Genomic DNA, 20,215 nt, shown 5'->3' with positions numbered 1-20,215 from the left:
ATCAAGGAAGTCAATTCATAGTCTTTTAGACGACTTAATATTAATTACAATTAACTACAATTCTGCTGATAGTTTTTATTTCAGTCATCAGGTTGTGTCTAAACATTAGAGAGAGTGTTGAAATATTATAGGGCGTATCTAAGTTTCTTTCATACAGGCCTAAGTCACTGGCGATCGACCTTCGGGTAGTTCACCAAAACATTCCCCCCCCACTTTATATATTTTCACATTGTTGATTGTAGACGTGAGGGAAAGTCACAGAGTAGCACTTGTGTGTGTTTTTCACGCTAATGTCTATTTGCATATAGGTATATATGTAAAGGTGTATAGGGGTAGGTATATGTAGATGCATGTATTTACACGTTTTCTAAAAAAAAATATCTATATTTTTTTTTTACACTTATATCGTAAAGTCGCACTTTTTAGCAACTTACTTAGTTTAAGTCTCCACGGAAGGTGGTCTGATTGTTCACAGAAAGTTAAGGTTCACTTTATTTTATGGAAAAATTTGTTACACAGGTTAAATCCTCATCACCAAGAATGCCTGTTAAAGGTAAAGATAAGAAAGCCAAACTGCCCTATCCCATTCTAGATATAACTGGTGATACGATAGTTAATAATATTGACACTCAAACTTTGATAGTTCAATTATCAGAACTATTCTCTCCCCAATTTGATATGATTAAAAAAGAGCTGGGCACGATCTCTTCAGAAATTTCTGTTCTCTCAGCAGAAGTTAGGCAATTTTCTAACAGAATGCTAGAGACTGAGAACAGAATCTCTGATCTAGAAGACAAGATCAGTGCCCAAGGAAATATTATCGCTAAACAAGATTCCAAAATTAATAACCTTCAATTGCGTCTTGACGATCTTGAAGACCGTTCAAGAAGCAATAATATTAGAATTGTTGGTCTGCCTGAATCTATGGAATTTGATGACTTGTTAAAATTTACTTCATCTGTATTGCCCCAGGCTCTTGGTTTCCCACAGTCGGCGCTACCAATTAGCAATGAGAGAGCTCATAGAATTGGCCCTAAGAAAACCCATTCTGAAGGCCCGGTAAGGAATAGAATGTGTATCTTTAAAGTTCTAAATTTCCAAGATAAAATTGAGATGTTGAAATTGTTTAAAGAAAGGGATTCACTTGTTTTTGGAAACAGTAAAATTCTGTTATTCCAGGATTTCTCAACTGAAACTTTTTTGAGGAGAAAGACAATGGCACCCTACTGTACCCAACTTATAAACAAAGGAATAACTGCTAGGACGGTTTACCCGGCTAAAATTATAGTTGAGCACAGTGGGTCCCGACTGGTCTTCTCAGAAGCTGAAGAAGTAAAAGAATTCTTGGAAAATAAGTGAGACGGATGGCCTCTCGTATTTTACTACTTCCTCCATCATAAAGCTAATAGACAGAATGTATTTTTTAAAATTGATATGTCCTGGTTTTTTTTGGAATAGCAAGTCGTTCATGACTGAAATGCTATATATTACTCTTTTGTTGAAAAATTATGTTAAGAATTATCTCCTTTTTATTATCGGTCAGATAGGGGTGGTTCCTTTCCCCCCCCTTTTTTTTCTCCCAGGGGTTGTGAGGCGACTAGATAAGGCCTTTGCATATGGGTTTTAAAATTCTATCCTGGAATGTAGGGGGGATCTCTTCGCCTATGAAGAGTAAAATGATTATAAAGCTATTGGCTAAAGATAAACCTGACATCTCATTTCTTCAAGAGACCCATCTTAAAGAGCAGGAAGTCACTAAACTTAAAACAAAATGGGTAGGCGAGGTAATCGCCTCCTCAGCTAGTAGGAGGAAATGTGGTGTAGCCATTTTGATCAATAAACATCTAGATTATAAGGTATTACAGGTAGAGGTGGACCCTGCCTCGAGGTTTATCATATTACATATTCTGAAAAATAATACCAAATTTATTCTTTGTAACATCTATGGGCCTAACAAATTTAGTAACGAGTTCTGGGAGAACATCAAGGTTAAACTCTTTCCTTTGATTAAAGAGAACCTGATAATTGGTGGAGATTTTAATATGACACTATGCCCAGAACTAGATAGATTTTCATATAAAAATATCCTAGAGAATAAGAGAAGCTCAAAATATTTCTCTAGATTCTGTCATAAATTACAGGCTATTGATATTTGGCGTAGGTTAAATCCTGATACACAATGTTTTACGTGTGAATCCAAAGCTCATAGGACATTTTCCTGGATAGACTTATTCTTAATCTCTGAATCACTATCGATCTGTAAAACTGAGGTTGGAATTGGGGAGATTTTGATCTCGGACCACGCGAATATATCTCTTTCTTTTTACTTTCAGGATAGGTCTAAATCAAAGACTCCCTTTTTTATTATCCTCGATATTTACATAATAACCTCAGGTTTATATTATGGATAAAACAAAAATGGAAGGATTACTGTACGCATAATCTGCTAGATTACGAGTCTTGCGTTAGCCTTTAAAAGCAGCGTTGAGGGGTCCCAACGCTGCTTTTTAACGCCCGCTGGTATTACGAGTCAGACAGGAGAGGGTCTACCGCTCACTTTTTTTCCGCGATTTTAGCATACCGCAAATCCCCTTACATCAATTGCGTAGCCTATCTTTTCAATGGGATTTTCCTAACGCCGGTATTACGATCGCCTGAAAAAGTGAGCAGTAGACCCTCTCCTGGCAAGACTCCTACAGCATTTAAAAGTCAGTAGTTAAGAGTTTTATGGGCTAATGCCGGAACATAAAGCTCTTAACTAAAGTGCTAAAAAGTACACTAACACCCATAAACTACCTATTAACCCCTAAACCGAGGCCCCCCCCCCACATCGGAAACACTTAACTAAAATGTTTAACCCCTAATCTGCCGACTCGACATCGCCGCCACTTTAATCAATTTATTAACCCCTAAACCGCCGCACTCCCACCACGCAAACACTAGTTACATTTTATTAACCCCTAATCTGCCTGCCCTAACATCGCCGACACCTACCTACATTTATTAACCCCTAATCTGCCGCCCCCAACGTCGCCGCTACTATATTAAATTTATTAACCCCTAAACCTAAGTCTAACCCTAACACCCCCTAACTTAAATATAATTTAAATAAAATTAAATAAATTTACTACTATTAAATAAAGTAATCCTATTTAAAACTAAATACTTACCTATAAAATAAACCCTAAGATAGGTACAATATAACTAATAGTTACATTGTAGCTAACTTAGGGTTTATTTTTATTTTACAGGCAACTTTGTATTTATTTTAACTAGGTAGAATAGTTATTAAATAGTTATTAACTATTTAATAACTTCCTAGTTAAAATAAGTACAAATTTACCTGTAAAATAAATCCTAACCTAAATTACAATTACACCTAACACTACACTATGATTAAATTAATTAAATTACCTACAATTAACTACAATTAAATTAAATAAACTAAAGTACAAAAAAAAACACCACTAAATTACAGAAAATAAAAAAAGAATTACAATTTTTTTAAACTAATTACACCTAATCTAATCCCCCTAATAAAATAATACAATTCCCTACCCTATACTAAATTACAAATAGCCCCTAAAAGGGCCTTTTGCAGGGCATTGCCCCAAAGTAATCAGCTCTTTTACCTGTAAATAAAATTACAATAACCCCCCAACATTAAAACCCACCACCTACACACCCATCCCTACTCTAAAACCCATCCAATCCCCCCTTAAAAAAACCTAACACTACCCCCTTGAAGATCACCCTACCTTGAGCCGTCTTCACCCAGCCGGGCACAAGTGGACGTCCAGAGGGGCAGAAGTCTTCATCCGATCTGGCCAGAAGAGTACATCCAGACCGGCAGAAGGCTTCATCCAGGCGGAATCTTCTATCTTCTTCCATCCGGAGCGGAGCGGGTCCATCTTGAAGACATCCAACGCGGAGCATCCTCTTCCATCCGACGGCGACTGAAGAATGAAGGTTCCTTTAAGTGACGTCATCCAAGATGGCATCCCTTCAATTCCGATTGGCTGATAGAATCCTATCAGCCAATCGGAATTAAGGTAGAAAAAATCCTATTGGCTGATGCAATCAGCCAATAGGATTGAAGTTCAATCCTATTGGCTGATCCAATCAGCCAATAGGATTGAGCTTGCATTCTATTGGCTGATTGGAACAGCCAATAGAATGAAAGATCAATCCTATTGGCTGATTGCATCAGCCAATAGGATTTTTCCTACCTTAATTCCGATTGGCTGATGCAATCAGCCAATAGGATTGAGCTCGCATTCTATTGGCTGTTCCAATCAGCCAATAGAATGCAAGCTCAATCCTATTGGCTGATTGGATCAGCCAATAGGATTGAACTTCAATCCTATTGGCTGATTGCATCAGCCAATAGGATTTTTTCTACCTTAATTCCGATTGGCTGATAGGATTCTATCAGCCAATCGGAATTGAAGGGATGCCATCTTGGATGACGTCACTTAAAGGAACCTTCATTCAGTCGCCATCGGATGGAAGAGGATGCTCCACATCGGATGTCTTCAAGATGGACCCGCTCCGCTCCGAATGGAAGAAGATAGAAGATGCCGCCTGGATGAAGACTTCTGCCGCTTGGAGGACCTCTTCTGGCCGGATTGGATGAAGACTTCTGCCCCTCTGGACGTCCACTTGTGCCTGGCTGGGTGAAGACGGCTCAAGGTAGGGTGATCTTCAAGGGGGTAGTGTTAGGTTTTTTTAAGCGGTGATTGGGTGGGTTTTAGAGTAGGGTGTGTGGGTAGTGGCTTTTAATGTTGGGGGGGTATTGTATTTTTTTTTACAGGTAAAAGAGCTGATTACTTTGGGGCAATTCCCCGCAAAAGTCCCTTTTAAGGGCTATTTGTAATTTAGTATAGGGTAGGGAATTTTATTATTTTGGGGGCTTTTCTATTTTATTAGGGGGATTAGATTAGGTGTAATTAGTTTAAAAAATTGTAATTATTTTTTATTTTCTGTAATTTAGTGTTTGTTTGTTTTTTTTACTTTAGTGTATTTAATTTAATTGTAGTTAATTGTAGGTAATTTATGTAATTAATTTAATGATAGTGTAGTGTTAGGTGTAATTGTAATTTAGGTTAGGATTTATTTTACAGGTAAATTTGTACTTATTTTAGCTAGGGAGTTATTAAATAGTTAATAACTATTTAATAACTATGCAACCTAGTTAAAATAAATACAAAGTTGCCTGTAAAATAAAAATAAACCCTAAGCTATATACAATGTAACTATTAGTTATATTGTAGCTATTTTAGGGTTTATTTTATCGGTAAGTATTTAGTTTTAAATAGGAATAATTAATTTAATTGTAGTAAATTTATTTAGATGTATTTAAATTATATTTAAGTTAGGGGGGTGTTAGGGTTAGGGTTAGACTTAGGTTTAGGGGTTAATAAATGTATTATAGTGGCGGCGACGTTGGTGGCGGCAGATTAGGGGTTAATAAATTTAATATAGTTGTGGCGACATTGGGGGGGCAGATTAGGGGTTAATAACTATAATGTAGGGTTCTGCGATGTTGGGGCAGTAGATTAGGGGTTCATAAGTATAATGTAGGTGGCTCCGCTGTCCGGAGCGGCAGATTAGGGGTTAATAATATAATTTAGGTGGCGACAATGTCGGGGGCGGCAGATTAGGGGTTAATAAGTGTAAGATTAGGGGTGTTTAGACTCGGGGTTCATGTTAGGGTGTTAGGTGCAGACATAAAATTAATTTCCCCATAGGAAACAATGGGGCTGCGTTAGGAGCTGAACGCTGCTTTTTGCAGGTGTTCGGTTTTTTTCAGCCAGCTCAGCCCCATTGTTTCCTATGGGGAAATTGTGCACGAGCACGTTTTGCCAGCTTACCGCTACCGTAAGCAGTGCTGGTATTACAGTGAGATGTGGAGTTAAATTTTGCTCAACGCTCACTTTTCTGAGGCTAACGCCGGCTTGAAGAAAACCTGTAATATCAGCGTTGGCTTAAGTGAGCGGTAAGAAAAAAAGGCTTGTTAGCCCCGCACAGCCTTACCGACAAAAACTCGTAATCTAGCCGAATATCTCTTATCTTCACAAAATATAAATTTTTTGGGAAGCGTCTAAAACTGTTCTACGTGGAGACATTAAAGCCTTCCTTGATGTTCGGAATAAGAAGAGACGGGCATGTGATATACAATTAACTAATCAAGTTTAAAACGCTTTTAAAAAATAGCATAATAACCGTTCAATTCTCAATTGGAATAGTTATATTGATCTAAGAAAGGAAAGAGATGCTTTCTTACTACAAAAACACCAAGAAGAAGAGACCAAGTTGAACTTACACTTCAGGAGTTTTCATGGCTGCTCTGGAAAAAATTTGTCGAGATTGGTCAAAGCCAGGAAAAAGAAGAATTTCATACCTGTTATGCAGTCTGATGTTAAGCGTTATTCGGATGCAGAAGAGATTTGTGGAGTCTTTTTCAATTATTATCAGCAGTTATATATGGAAGGTGAATCTAACTGTCTTAATCAAGATACGTTTTGGTCCCAGATCATTCTACCTAGGATACAGAAAGAAGATCTAGAATTGCTTAACGCTCCTATTTCAGTAGAAGAAATCGGCAAAGCAATAGATCTGTCTAAACTTAATAAAGCAGCTGGCCAGGATGGTTTCCCTTCCGAATTTTATAAAACGCTGGGGGAAGAAGTAATACCAGTGTTAGAAAAACTATATAATAGCTATTATATATAAGATAATTCAATTTTGACAATTTTCTCTGCTGCCAATATTTCTCTAATCTTAAAAAAGTTAAGGACCCTGAAGACCCTGCCTCTTACAGGCCCATTTCAGTACTCAATGCGGACTATAAAATGATAGCCTCTATCATAGCGTGAAGATTAGTGCTCAGTTTAGATAAATGTATTCATCCAGATCAGACTGGGTTTATGACGGTGCGGAGCCCTTCCAAAAATGTACAGAATTTAATTACCCTGGTTGATTATATTTGAAATTGTGATCAATTTAAAGATCGGAGTGACCTTAAAGATATTGCTGTTCTTACGCTGGATGCTATCAAAGCTTTTGACAGCATCTCTTGGACACATCTTTTTACATCTCTCGCAAAATTTGGCTTCGGGAATAACATTGTTCAATTTATTTAAAACATCTATCGGATTCCGGTGTAATTTCTTCTAGTTAATCGAGTCCTGTACCCTAAATTAATTCTTCAGAGGGGAACAAGACAGGGTTGCCCCCTTTCTCCTCTTTTGTTCAATATCGCCTTAGAGCCATTGGCTGTTATGCTGAGAGAGGTTTTGCCTGGGATCCCAGTCGGTGTACAAAGACTTAAAACGCTACTCTATGCAGATGACATTTTGATCTTTCTGAATAATATGGTTGACACAATCCCTAAGATAATTTATGTACTTAATGAATTGCAGGCTATAATGTTAATATGGAGAAGAGTGAACTTATGTGGCTTGGGAAACCAAATATAGAACAACCTAATATTATGTTTCGTGTAGTTAACGCCATTAAATATCTTGGCCTAGAAATCCATAAAAACCCTAAACATTGGTATCAGGCGAACTTTGGCCTTCTTTTCCAAAAGATCAAAGAAGATCTCGAGATATGGACGGCTTTCCCTTTATCTATTTCAGCCTCCATTAATCTAATTAAAACTATAATCTTTCCTCAAATCCTATACCCGTTGCAAAACCTGTCGCTCATTATTCTAAATAAAGATTTGAACAGGCTGGCTTTATGGTTTTCTAAATTTATCTAGAAATCTAAAAAATCGCGTATATCTATTAATAGATTGTCACAAAAATTTTCTGATGCTGGTTTAGCTCTCCCTGATATTAGACTGTATAATTGGGCCACGCTGCTTAAACTGGCTTTTGATTGAAATGCCCAGACTAACTTGGTCACTTCCTTCAAGATGGACTCACACTGGGTCACTCCTTGGTCTCTGAAGGCATTGCTACATTGTCCTATGCATTCTCTTCCTCTGAAAGTTTCTACTCTTCATACATTTAGAAATATAATCCAGGTATGGCAAAAGTTTTGCCAACTTCTAAGAATTGATTTTTCTTTTTCCGAATTTTTGCCTATCAGGGGTAATACTCTCTTCTTACCTGGAATAGACCAAAAAATATTTTTAGAGTGGCAGAATAAAGGTCTCAGAGATATTTATCAAATGATGGACAGTGAATATCAGGTGCTCTCATGGGAGGATATTTTTCAACAATTTGCTCTATCTAGGGCGAATCGGTATGCGTATTTCCAAATACGTCACTTTATTTGCTCCCAAAAATGGTATGTGTCTCCTAGATATGAGTGGTCCGAGGGTAAGATCTGCATTCAAAAATATATAGCTGGGGATGCTTCGATCTCTTTAATTTATGATATCATGCTCACTAAACAAGGTATATTAGTGGGCGATAAATTGGTTAATTTTTGGCTACCCTATATTCCTACAGTAGATCGAGAGAAGAAATCTTATAGTCTTTCCACCGTGGCTAGTTACCCTTTCTCGGTTAGCTGGAAAGAATCACATTTGAAATTATTAAATAACTATTATTTACCCCCTTCTAAATTGTCCAAATTTTACCCGAATAAAGTGTTTGCATGTTCTCGATGTTCATATGTGTAAAGTCACTAGCGGTAGTCGTTACTATAAACCACTTATCTGTACTATATTTCTTTAAACCAATAGGTGTGTGTGACACATGAAGAAGTCTGTTTGCTAGCAAGGAAACATAAACTTCTTTATTTGTTATTATTTAGCCTTTAGAATTTCCCAATAATATCAGCAGTATTAATGGTGTGCTCTGAGGCGTGAGGCAAATACAAAGTTCAGCAGTTTAGCAATACCTAGGATCATGGAACTGTATACGTTTATACAACAAGGTGAATGGAAGTTTACTGGAGAAAATCTTTGTCAGAATGAGAGACAAGATACATATGAGCTGCAGAGCAGAGTGACAAGGTAAAACAACAAGCCTATTACTCCTAAGGATACGGAACCTGATACCCAGCTGCCAACGGTCTCGTATGATGTGGCTGGAGAGAGCAGAATACACCGGGTCTTTGTCTTCCGAGTACTTGGGAGACAATCCTGTAGGTCCCGCTGTGAGGCGGCTTGAAGAGGAGCTGCATTAGGCTGAGCAGCGTGGCAGTCGGCTTGTATGAAAGAACGCGCTGCCGGAGGTGACATCACTGGTAGCCGTAGTCAGCTGTTGAGAACTGATCTGCAAGACTCTGGTTACGAGAGGTGCAGAGGAGAGATTAGCTCTTTAGATTCAAGGGTCAAAAGTAGTAAGCTGGAGTGGTGTAGCAAACACTTCAATAAACCAGCAACGATACTTTGGAAAGTGCTGGCTTTATAGTGAGAAAGTTATACTAATCAAAAGTAAAGGTGGTATTACTGTCTCTGCCTAGAAGGTTAAGGTGGAATGGTGTTGTTAAGTGGTTCATGACAATATGCCAGAGCAGATCTCCCGCACATGCTTTGGTTTTGTCCTAAAATATACCAACTATGGCAGAAAATTTTATATTGGTTTAATAGAGTTCATGAAGGGGCTTTCTCTCTTTCTCTGGAAGATATAGTTTTTCTAATCTCTAACCTCAGGGCCTGTCCAAAAATACGAATTTTAAACACTATTATATTGATAGTGAGATATAACATTTTTAAAAATTGGATTGCCAAGCATCCTCCTACTTTGGCTCAAATCTTTAAGGATATTCAAGCCCAGATTATATATGAATCTTTTCATCTCCACCAGATATCAGAGAAACTAATCAAAAATTTCTTGACAGGATGGGCACCTATTATTAAGACTTATCCTACCCAATTACAGGGACAGATTCTATCCCCTTTTGTGTCCTCCATTAGCTTTGCTGAAATGGTTTTGCTCCAGGTATTTCCTCACACCTGGATTAGAAACTTTAGGGAAAATGATTAAACGTCAGTTGAGTTTTTCTTTTTTTGGGGGGGTTAGATTACTGACTTGTGCAGTTCCTGGGAGGTCCCTCTCATCCCTCCTCCCTGTTTCTTCTCCCCTCTCCCTTATTGTTTACGTTGATATTATTTTTAGATTATAGGTTATTAAAAAAAAAAAAAAAAAATATGTAGCCAATAACTTTTAGACGTCATAGGAATTCAAACCTTCTAGGGTTTTCCTTTTTTCATATACTTTTGTATTTTCTGTTATTGTAGAGGTCTAAATATGTATTGGTCCTGCGTGACGTCAATTGTTATGATTTATGGATTTTGTTTTGTTGTTGGCTATGTTTAATAAATATATTTAAAAAAAAAAATTATAATAATTTTATTATAGTATTTGCGATGCGGGAGGGCCTCAGTTTAGCGGTTAATAGGTAGTTTATGGGTGTTAGTATACTTTTTAGCACTTTAGTTATGAGTTTTATGTTACGGCGTTGTACCATAAAACTCATAACTACTGACTTTTAAATGCGTTAGGACTCTTGACAGGGTAGGGTGTACCGCTCACTTTTTGGCCTCCCAGGACAGACTCGTAATATCAGCGCTATGAAAGACTTTACGAAGTTTACGTAAGTCGTTTTGCTGTAAGGCCAAAGAAGTGTGCGGTACACCTAAACCTTCAAGACTCGTAATACCAGCGGGCGTAAAAAAGCAGCGTTAGGACCTCTTAACGCTGCTTGTTTACCCTAATGCACAACTCGTAATCTAGCCGTGTAAGTCTAAAGAGATCCATTTTACTATGTTAATCCCAGAGGTATACTTTTACTATAGTAAAGTGTATTAGAGTAAGCCTCATTGCCTTGTCTAACTTGAATACAGTTCTTACTGTTGACAATAAATATTCTAAAATTGCCCAGCATCCTGCTGCGCTGCCAGCAGCCAAGGTAGTGCGGCGTGCTAAGTACTATAGTTGTAAAAATAAGTGAGCACTGAGTAGTATTGAGTATTGGTACAGGCTTATCCAAGTTTCCAAATTATGATCACTAAGTGAATATATTACTAGTTATGGCACTAAAGATATGCTATGTTATGAGCTTGCACATCCTGAGGTATTATAAGTGGTAATAGATGTTTTATTCCTGATGGTCACTTCCTGACTTGGTCACACCTAAGTACAACTTTAATATACTTTAATATCTGTCCCGCGCCCGAACACTAATAGTTTTAAAGACCCCTACATACCTAGCTTAAGCCTACCCTCCACAACAGATACAGGCTGGAACAAACAACAAGTCCCATATACTGAGCGATTACTGCTCAGATCATAAGCCTACCCTTCACAACAGATACAAACTGGAACAAACAACAAGTCCCATATACCAAGCTAACACTGCTCAGATCATACGCCTACCCTTCACAACAGATACAAACTGGAACAAGTAAAAATTCCCACATACACTGCTCAGATCAGCCCTATTAGCCATATATGTACTAATAATATCTCTCCTTAAAGCGTTGCACCCTTATTATAAAATCAGAACAGTAAATCTGTTCAGCAGACCTTAGAGCGTTTTGTTTCCTACATATTTCACAATTTACTAATCCTGCTATAATCTCCCAACTAAATTCCAAGGTCCAATAGTGACCGTATGTAAAATTAGAGCTCCTCCCCTAAACCATATAGATTACATAGGTCCATGAGGGGCCTTCTGAAGTTTTGGAGGCGCATTTATTCCCTATAAAAACTAAAAAATGAAGTTCCACTTCTACTGTTCAGTAGTAATATGATTGCTAGTTTTGTACTGACCTTCTGTTTACACGCAGTTTTGTATGTTGTAATATATTACTTTTTTTCCTGTATTTAACAGCAAAACAATTATTGTTGTACCTACTGTATATGCTATTGAACTCTTGTTTAATGTTGTATAATTGAACAACCTCAATAAAAATATATAAATTTAAAAAAAAAAAAAAACCACACAAACACACTGGGCCACATTACAAGTGGCGCGATATTTAGCGCTTTCAATCCCGTGCAAACGCCATTGGAAGTAATCGTTTAACGCATGTGGGTTAGGCCACGTATTACAAATTAAAAGTAAAATGTTTGCGCCGTAGTGAAACCTGTTGTGTGCTAATTTCAGGACTTTGGATATCGTGACAGCATTAACATCTTCTCCCCATAGATTTAAATTGAGCGTGCTTAAAAAAAACAAAAAAACAAACAAACAAAAAACTAACACTCATTCCTCCTATAGTACTAAACCAGAAGGTAGTTATGAATATTTTACATTACAATGTTCTATATATATATATATATATATATATACCGTACCATATATATATATATACCCTATATATATATATATATATACCGTCCCAAAAATAAAGAGCACTCACCAGGGCTTAACAACATAAAGCAATCAAAGCTTTTATTTAACAAAGTGACTTTTCAAGGATTTTAACCTCGTCCTCAGACTTTACAATGTGTACATACCTTAAGCCTTTTAAACCCTCCACCGACTATCGCTGCAATACCGGAAGTCACCTGGCGTCCTGTCCGCACAACTGCGCATGTACAGAGCATCGGCATGGCAACCGGCCACGGCGTTCTCTAAAAACAAATGTGAATACAAATGATTACAATGTAGTATTGCATTATTTCTCTCATGTCATATGCCCTTAACATCCTAAAAATGCGTGCTATGAACATTCTTTATATGTTTACTAACAATGTGTACATAAATACCAAAATCCTGTGTGATGATTTGGAGTACAGGGTTAAATACTACAGATATACATAAGCCATTTAACACGCTACACTATGTCACAATAACACATATCACTATATTATACCCAGTATGCTGATCTTAATTGGTTAAAAATCAATTGTGTTAGTTTGTTTTTTGTTATTTACACCTTGCACATATTAATGCAGAATAAATCAAAATCTGATGCTCCCAAAATAATAAATCTCAGTCTTATCTTCTACAGGCAACAGACCATATACTCCTGTACAATTCTCACTAAGAAAATATTTATTATAAAAAACAGTGCCAATCCAAGTGGGTATGCAGTCCACCTGGTACAAGAGTGCCCAAATTAAAAATCCACCTGGATTCACACTGTAGTAGGAGCCTATTGCTATCCCCACCCCTGGTTAGGGGTGGAATGTGATCAATAATCACATATCTCAAATCTGCTACAGTATGGCCAGTTAGTGTAGAATGCCGTGCCACGGGTTGTTCAGACCCCATATTTTTTATGGCTAATCGAATGGCTGCACAATGATTGGCCATACGGGTGCGTAGGTCATCTATAGTCTTTCCGACATAGAATAACCCACATGGACAATGTAATAAGTACACAATGTGTGTGGTCGTGCAGGTTACCCTATGTCAGATAGCATATCTGCGATTAGTAGCTGGATGAACAAAAAATTTAGCATTAGACAAACCACTGCACGTAGTGCAACCTGCACATTTATAACATCTGGGTTTTGTGGTTTGTAACCAGTTTCATTTTTCATAACTCTGTGTGGGGTCCACCTTCACCAAAATGTCCCGTAATGATCGAGATCTTCTATACCCTACTTGGGGGTGTAGTGAACCCTTAAACGGTAGATTTTTATTGCTCTGTACTATGTTCCAGTTCTTTTTTACCAGTCTTTGTAGATTTCGCTTATCCGAAGTATAAGTAGTGGTAAGAATCATTCTTTTTTCCATGTCTCCTTTCGTCACAGACTGCAAGGCTGTCTCCTGATCCATAGAGGAAAATCTCTTGAAATGTTGATCAATATGTTTCTCCAGATATCCCCTCTGCAGGAACCTTGTTTTCATCTCTATTAGTTGTTGTTGGGCATTACATTGTTTGCTGTTGTTTCTCATGACCCTCTTAAATTGAGAAATAGGTAGAGCCTTCTTTAATGATGGAGGGTGACAGCTTGTAGCTTCCAACAACGAGTTCCTATCAGTTTCCTTTTTATACAAAGTTGTACCCAACATGCCATCTTCCAAAAATATTCTCAGGCCGAGAAATTTCACTGCTGTGGGACTTTTGGTCATCTTGAATTGTAGATTGGGAGTAACAGTATTCAACTTCAAGAACCAATCTTCTAATTCCTCCTCTGTACCTGACCATAGAATGATCAAATCATCTATGTAGCGTTTGAAATATTTGATATGTTGGTGTACAAATAAATCAGTATCTCTCTCCTCAAATTCTGCCATATATAAATTGGCGTACGATGGGGCCATATTTTAGTTTCTACTGAGACATAGTTCCAATAATTCCAAAATCAGCTCTACTGGTGGTCCCACATATGGGTACCTATTCAGTTGTTTTCGAACCGCCATCATCCCCTGATTGTGTGGAATGAAAGTGTATAAACTAACAACATCCAATGTTGCTAGTATGATAGGCTGGTCGATATATACAGTATATATATGATTTTTTAAACTATATATCTATATGAATATATACAGTTATTAACATATACAGATATACAGTTATTAACATATACTATATATCTATATACAGTTATTAATATATACAGATATGTATAGGAATTCATATATTTAAAAATACAAAGAACATTTCTATGTGAAGAACATATATATATGTATGTGTGTCTGTATTTTATATACATGTGTATATGTGTTTATATGTGTCTATATGTATGTATATACATATGTACATATATGATTACATAAATACACATGTATAAACACATAAATGCACATACATATACAAACATACACATATTTAGACACACACACAGACATATATATATATATTATTATTATTATTATCAGGTATTTGTAGAGCGCCAACAGATTCCGCAGCGCTGTAAACATAGTCGGTGTACAGGATAGCTTTTGTAGGGGTCAAGTGGGTAGAGGGCCCTGCCGAGAGTTTCACTGTTGTAGTCGGCTCTTATGAAGCAATCTGTAAACAGCTGGGCCCATAGGCTTACAATCTAAGGGGTTCAAGGGGAAAGCAATGGCGTTAGGAAAGGTTAGTGTTGGTTGTATGCATCCCTGAATAGTAGAGTTTTTAGGGAGTGCTTGAAGCTGTTAAAACTAGGGGAGAGTCTTATGGAGCAAGGCAGAGAATTCCACAAGATGGGGGCCAGTCTGTAGAAGTCCTGTAAACGTGAATGGGAGGAAGTAACAAGAGAGGAGGAGATCCTGAGCTGATCGAAGGGGACGGGAGGGAGAGTATCTAGAGACAAGTTCTGAGATGTAGGGGGGAGCAGTGCAGTTGAGAGCTTTATATGTCAGGGTGAGGATTTTATGTTTAATCCTAGAGGCAAGAGGAAGCCAGTGAAGGGATTGGCAGAGAGGTGCAGCAGATGAAGAGCGACGAGTAAGGAAGATGAGCCTGGCAGAGGCATTCATAATGGATTGTAAAGGAGCTATGCGGCAGCTAGGTAGACCAGAGAGGACGGAATTGCAGTAGTCGAGGCGGGAAAGGATGAGAGAGTGGATTCAAATCTTGGTTGTATCTTGTGTAAGGAAATGTCTAATTTTAGTAATGTTTTTAAGGTGGAAGCGGCAGGCTTTAGCCAAGGACTGGATGTGAGGAGTGAAGGAAAGATCTGAGTCAAGTGTGACCCCAAGACATCGGGCAAGCGGGGTAGGGGTAATGATGGAATTATCAATAGTGATGTTGCGAACCTAAAATTTTGCGTTCGAACTTTGTCAAATGTCTGCGAACCGGCAAACCGGGCGAACCGCCATTGACTTCAATGGGCAGGCGATTTTTAAAACCCACAGGGACTCTTTCTGGCCACAATAGTGATGGAAAACTTGTTTCAAGGGTACTAACACCTGGACTGTGGCATGCCGGAGGGGGATCCATGGCAAAACTCCCACGGAAAATTACATAGTTGATTCAGAGTCTAGTTTTAATCCATAAAGGGCATAAATTACCTAACATTCCTAAATTGTTTGGAATAACGTGCTTTAAAACATCAGGTATGATGTTGTATCGATCAGGTAGTGTAAGGGTTACGCCCGCTTCACAATGACAGACCAAACTCCCCGTTAAACGCACCGCAAACAACCGCAAACAGTCCATTTGCACAACCACGAGATCGATAGATTTGATAGATAGATCCATAGATTACATAGATCAATAGATGCAATCTACATTTGATAGATACCAATTACATAGATCAAAAGATGCAATATACATTTCATAGATACGAATTACATAGATCAAAATATGCAATTTACATTTGATAGTTAGATACGAATTACATAGATCAAAAGATGCAATATACATTTGATAGATACGAATGACATGGATCAAAAGATGAAATATACATTTGCTAGATACGAATTACATCAATAGATGCAATATACATTTGCTAGATACGAATTACATAGATCAAAAGATGCAATATACATTTGATAGATATTAATTACATAGATCAATCGATGCAATATACATTTGATAGATACGAATTCCATAGATCAATAGATGCAATATACATTTGATAGATATGAATTGCATAGATCAATAGATGCAATATAAATTTGATAGATACGAATTACATAGATCAAAAGATGCAATATACATTTGATAGATACGAATTACATAGATCAAAAGATGCAATTTACATTTGATAGATACGAATTACATAGATCAAAAGATGCAATATACATTTGATAGATATGAATTACATGGATCAAAAGATGCAATATACATTTGATAGATACGAATTACATGGATCAAAAGATGCAATATACATTTGATAGATACGATTTACATCAATAGATGCAATATACATTTGATAGATACGAATTACATAGATCAAAAGATGCAATATACATTTGATAGATATGAATTACATAGATCAATAGATGCAATATACATTTGATATATACCAATTACATAGATCAATATATGCAATATACATTTGATAGATACAAATTGCATAGATCAATAGATGCAATATACATTTGATAGATACCAATTACATAGATCAAAAGATGCAATATACATTTGATAGATACGAATTACATGGATCAAAAGATGCAATATACATTTGATAGATACGAATTACATCAATAGATGCAATATACATTTGATAGATACGAATTACATCAATAGATGCAATATACATTTGATAGATACGAATTACATAGATCAAAAGATGCAATATACATTTGATAGATATTAATTACATAGATCAATCGATGCAATATACATTTGATAGATACGAATTGCATAGATCAATAGATGCAATATACATTTGATAGATACGATTAGATCGATTTGATAGATAAATAGCTAATTTGAAAGATATATAATTTCACAGACTGCGAATTACAAAGATGTGCGGTCTGACACCCATGGTAAGGTTACTTCCTTTTGCACAATCGAGTATACCAGTTGAAGAGGTTCTGACCCTGTATTCTGGCTGCACCTCTCCCTGCAAGAGAGATCTGTTACAGAGTCTGTGGGCCTGTATGCAAAGAGCTGGCCTGCCTGAAAGGAGCAGCAAGGCAGATCAAAAGATGCAATATACATTTGATTGATAAGAAATACAGAGATCGATAGATGCAATATATATTTGATAGATACGATGATATGGCCTTGATTTTCGAAACAGGGAGATGGAAGAAGATGCTTGTTCTGTCCTCCAAATTCAAATTTTGCTGAAACACAAGTGGCTGTCACAAAGCAGTCCGGCCACGAGATCGATAGATTTGATAGATAGATCCATAGATTACATAGATCAATTGATGCAATATACATTTGATAGATACCAATTACATAGATCAAAAGATGCAATATACATTTGATATATACGAATTACAGAGATCAATAGATTCAATTTACATATGATGGATATGAATTAAATAGATCTTAAGATGCAATATACATTTGTTAGATATGAATTACATCGATCAATAGATGCAATATACATTTGATAGATACGAATTGCATAGATCAATAGATGCAATATACATTTGATAGCTACGATTAGATAGATTTGATAGATAAATAGCTAATTTGAAAGATATATAATTTGACAGACTGCGAATTACAAAGACGTGCGGTCTGGCACCCATGGTTAGGTTACTTCCTTTTGCACAATCGAATATACCAGTTGCAGAGTTTCTGACCCTGTATTCTGGCTGCACCTCTCCCTGCAAGAGAGATCTGTTACAGAGTCTGTGGGCCTGTATGCAAAGAGCTGGCCTGCCTGAAAGGAGCAGCAAGGCAGATCAAAAGATGCAATATACATGTGATAGATAAGAAATACAGAGATTGATAGATGCAATATATATTTGATAGATACGATTGATTGATAGTTAGATAGATTAGATAGATTGATAGATTAGATAGATAAATAGATAGATAGATTTGATAGATATATAATTTCAATGACAGAGTATTACAAGACGTGCGGTCAGGGAACCATGGTAAGGTTACTTCCTTTTGCACAATCAAGTATACCAGTTGCAGAGGTTCTGACCCTGCATTATGGCTGCACCTCTCCCTAAAAGAGGGATCTGTTACAGAGTCTGTGGGCCTGTATGCAAAGAGCTGGCCTGCCTGAAAGGAGCAGCAAGGCAGATCAAAAGATGCAATATACATTTGATAGATAAGAAATACAGAGATTGATAGATGCAATATATATTTGATAGATACGATTGATAGTTAGATAGATTAGATAGATAGATAGATAGATTAGATAGATTAGATAGATAGATTAGATAGATAAATAGATAGATAGATTTGATAGATATATAATTTCAATGACAGAGTATAACAATAAGACATGTGGTCTGTGACCCATGGTAAGGTTACTTCCTTTTGCATAATCGAGTACAGGTTGGGGTCCGGGATTGCCTTTTTGTGCTGTTTGATTCTTTCAGGTATACCATTTGCCGAGGTTCTGACCCTGCATTCTGGCTGCACCTCTCCCTGCAAGAGAGATGTGTTACAGACTCTGTGGGCCTGTATGCAAAGAGCTGGCCTGCCTGAAAGGAGCAGCAAGGCAGAGGGATCGATTCATGCCTATAAGAAACCAGAGGGCACGATACCTGCTGGAAGTGTGCAGTGAGGCAGAGGGATCTATTCGTGCCTAGAAGCAGACAGGCAGAGGGGACGCTACCTGCCTGTGAGCCCACTGAGACCAGCCCAGCTGGGAGAGATACAGCCGCTGGCTTGACCCTGGTCTCAGCCACGATAGCCCTGGTCCCACTATTTGGAGGCAGAGGGATCAATTCCTGCCAAGAAGCAGCCTGGCAGGGGGATTTATTCCTGCCTAGAAGCAGACAGGCAGAGGGGACGATACCTGCCAAGAAAGAGCTGCAGTGCAGAGAGGATGCTACCTGACTAGGAGTCCACTGAGACCAGCCCAGCTGCGGGAGATACACCCGATGGCTTGACCCCGGTCTCAGCAACTATATCTCTGGTCCCACTATACGGTGGCCACCCCTGGGTTTGGACAGAGGAAGGGAGACCCCCTAGTGGAGTAACGCTACATCCGGGAGATGCAAAAAGATGTTTGGACACCCAGTACAGGTCGTTCTCCTTCAGCCTTTTTATACGAGGGTCCCCGACCCTCAACAGGCACAACATCCTTTTGCACAATGGAGTACAGGTATGGCATTGATTTTAGGAAGCTGGAGATACTTTTTCGGAACCGGGAGATGGAAAAAGATGCTTGGACACCCAGTACAGGTTGTTCTCTTTCAGCCTTTTTATACGGGTGTCCTTCAGCCTTCTTATACGAAGGTCCCCGACCCTCAACAGGCACAACAGCATGAAATACCACATATGTCATCCTTTTGCACAATAGAGTACAGGGATGGCATCGATTTTAGAAACCCTGAGATAATTTTTAGGAACCGGGAGATGGAAAAAGATGCTTGGACACCCAGTACAGGTCGTTCTCTTTCAGCCTTTTTATACGGGTGTCCCCGACCCTCAACAGGCACAACAGCATGAAACACCACATATGCCATCCTTTTGCACAATAGAGTACTGGTATGGGATTGATTTTAGGAACCCGGAGATCATTTTTAGGAACCGGGAGATGGAAAAAGATGCTTGGACACCCAGTACAGGTCGTTCTCCTTCAGCCTTTTTAGACGAGGGTCCCCGACCCTCAACAGGCACAACAGCATGAAACACCACATATGCCATCCTTTAGCACAATAGAGTACAGGGATGGCATCGATTTTAGGAACCCGGACATAATTTTTAGGAACTGGGAGATGGAAAAAGATGTTTGGACACCCAGTACAGGTCGTTCTCCTT

This window comes from Bombina bombina, chromosome 2 (genome assembly GCF_027579735.1).
Source record: "Bombina bombina isolate aBomBom1 chromosome 2, aBomBom1.pri, whole genome shotgun sequence".
Taxonomy (NCBI): Eukaryota; Metazoa; Chordata; class Amphibia; order Anura; family Bombinatoridae; genus Bombina; species Bombina bombina.
The sequence above is the reverse complement of the archived record's forward strand: the minus strand, read 5'-3'. Positions refer to the sequence as shown.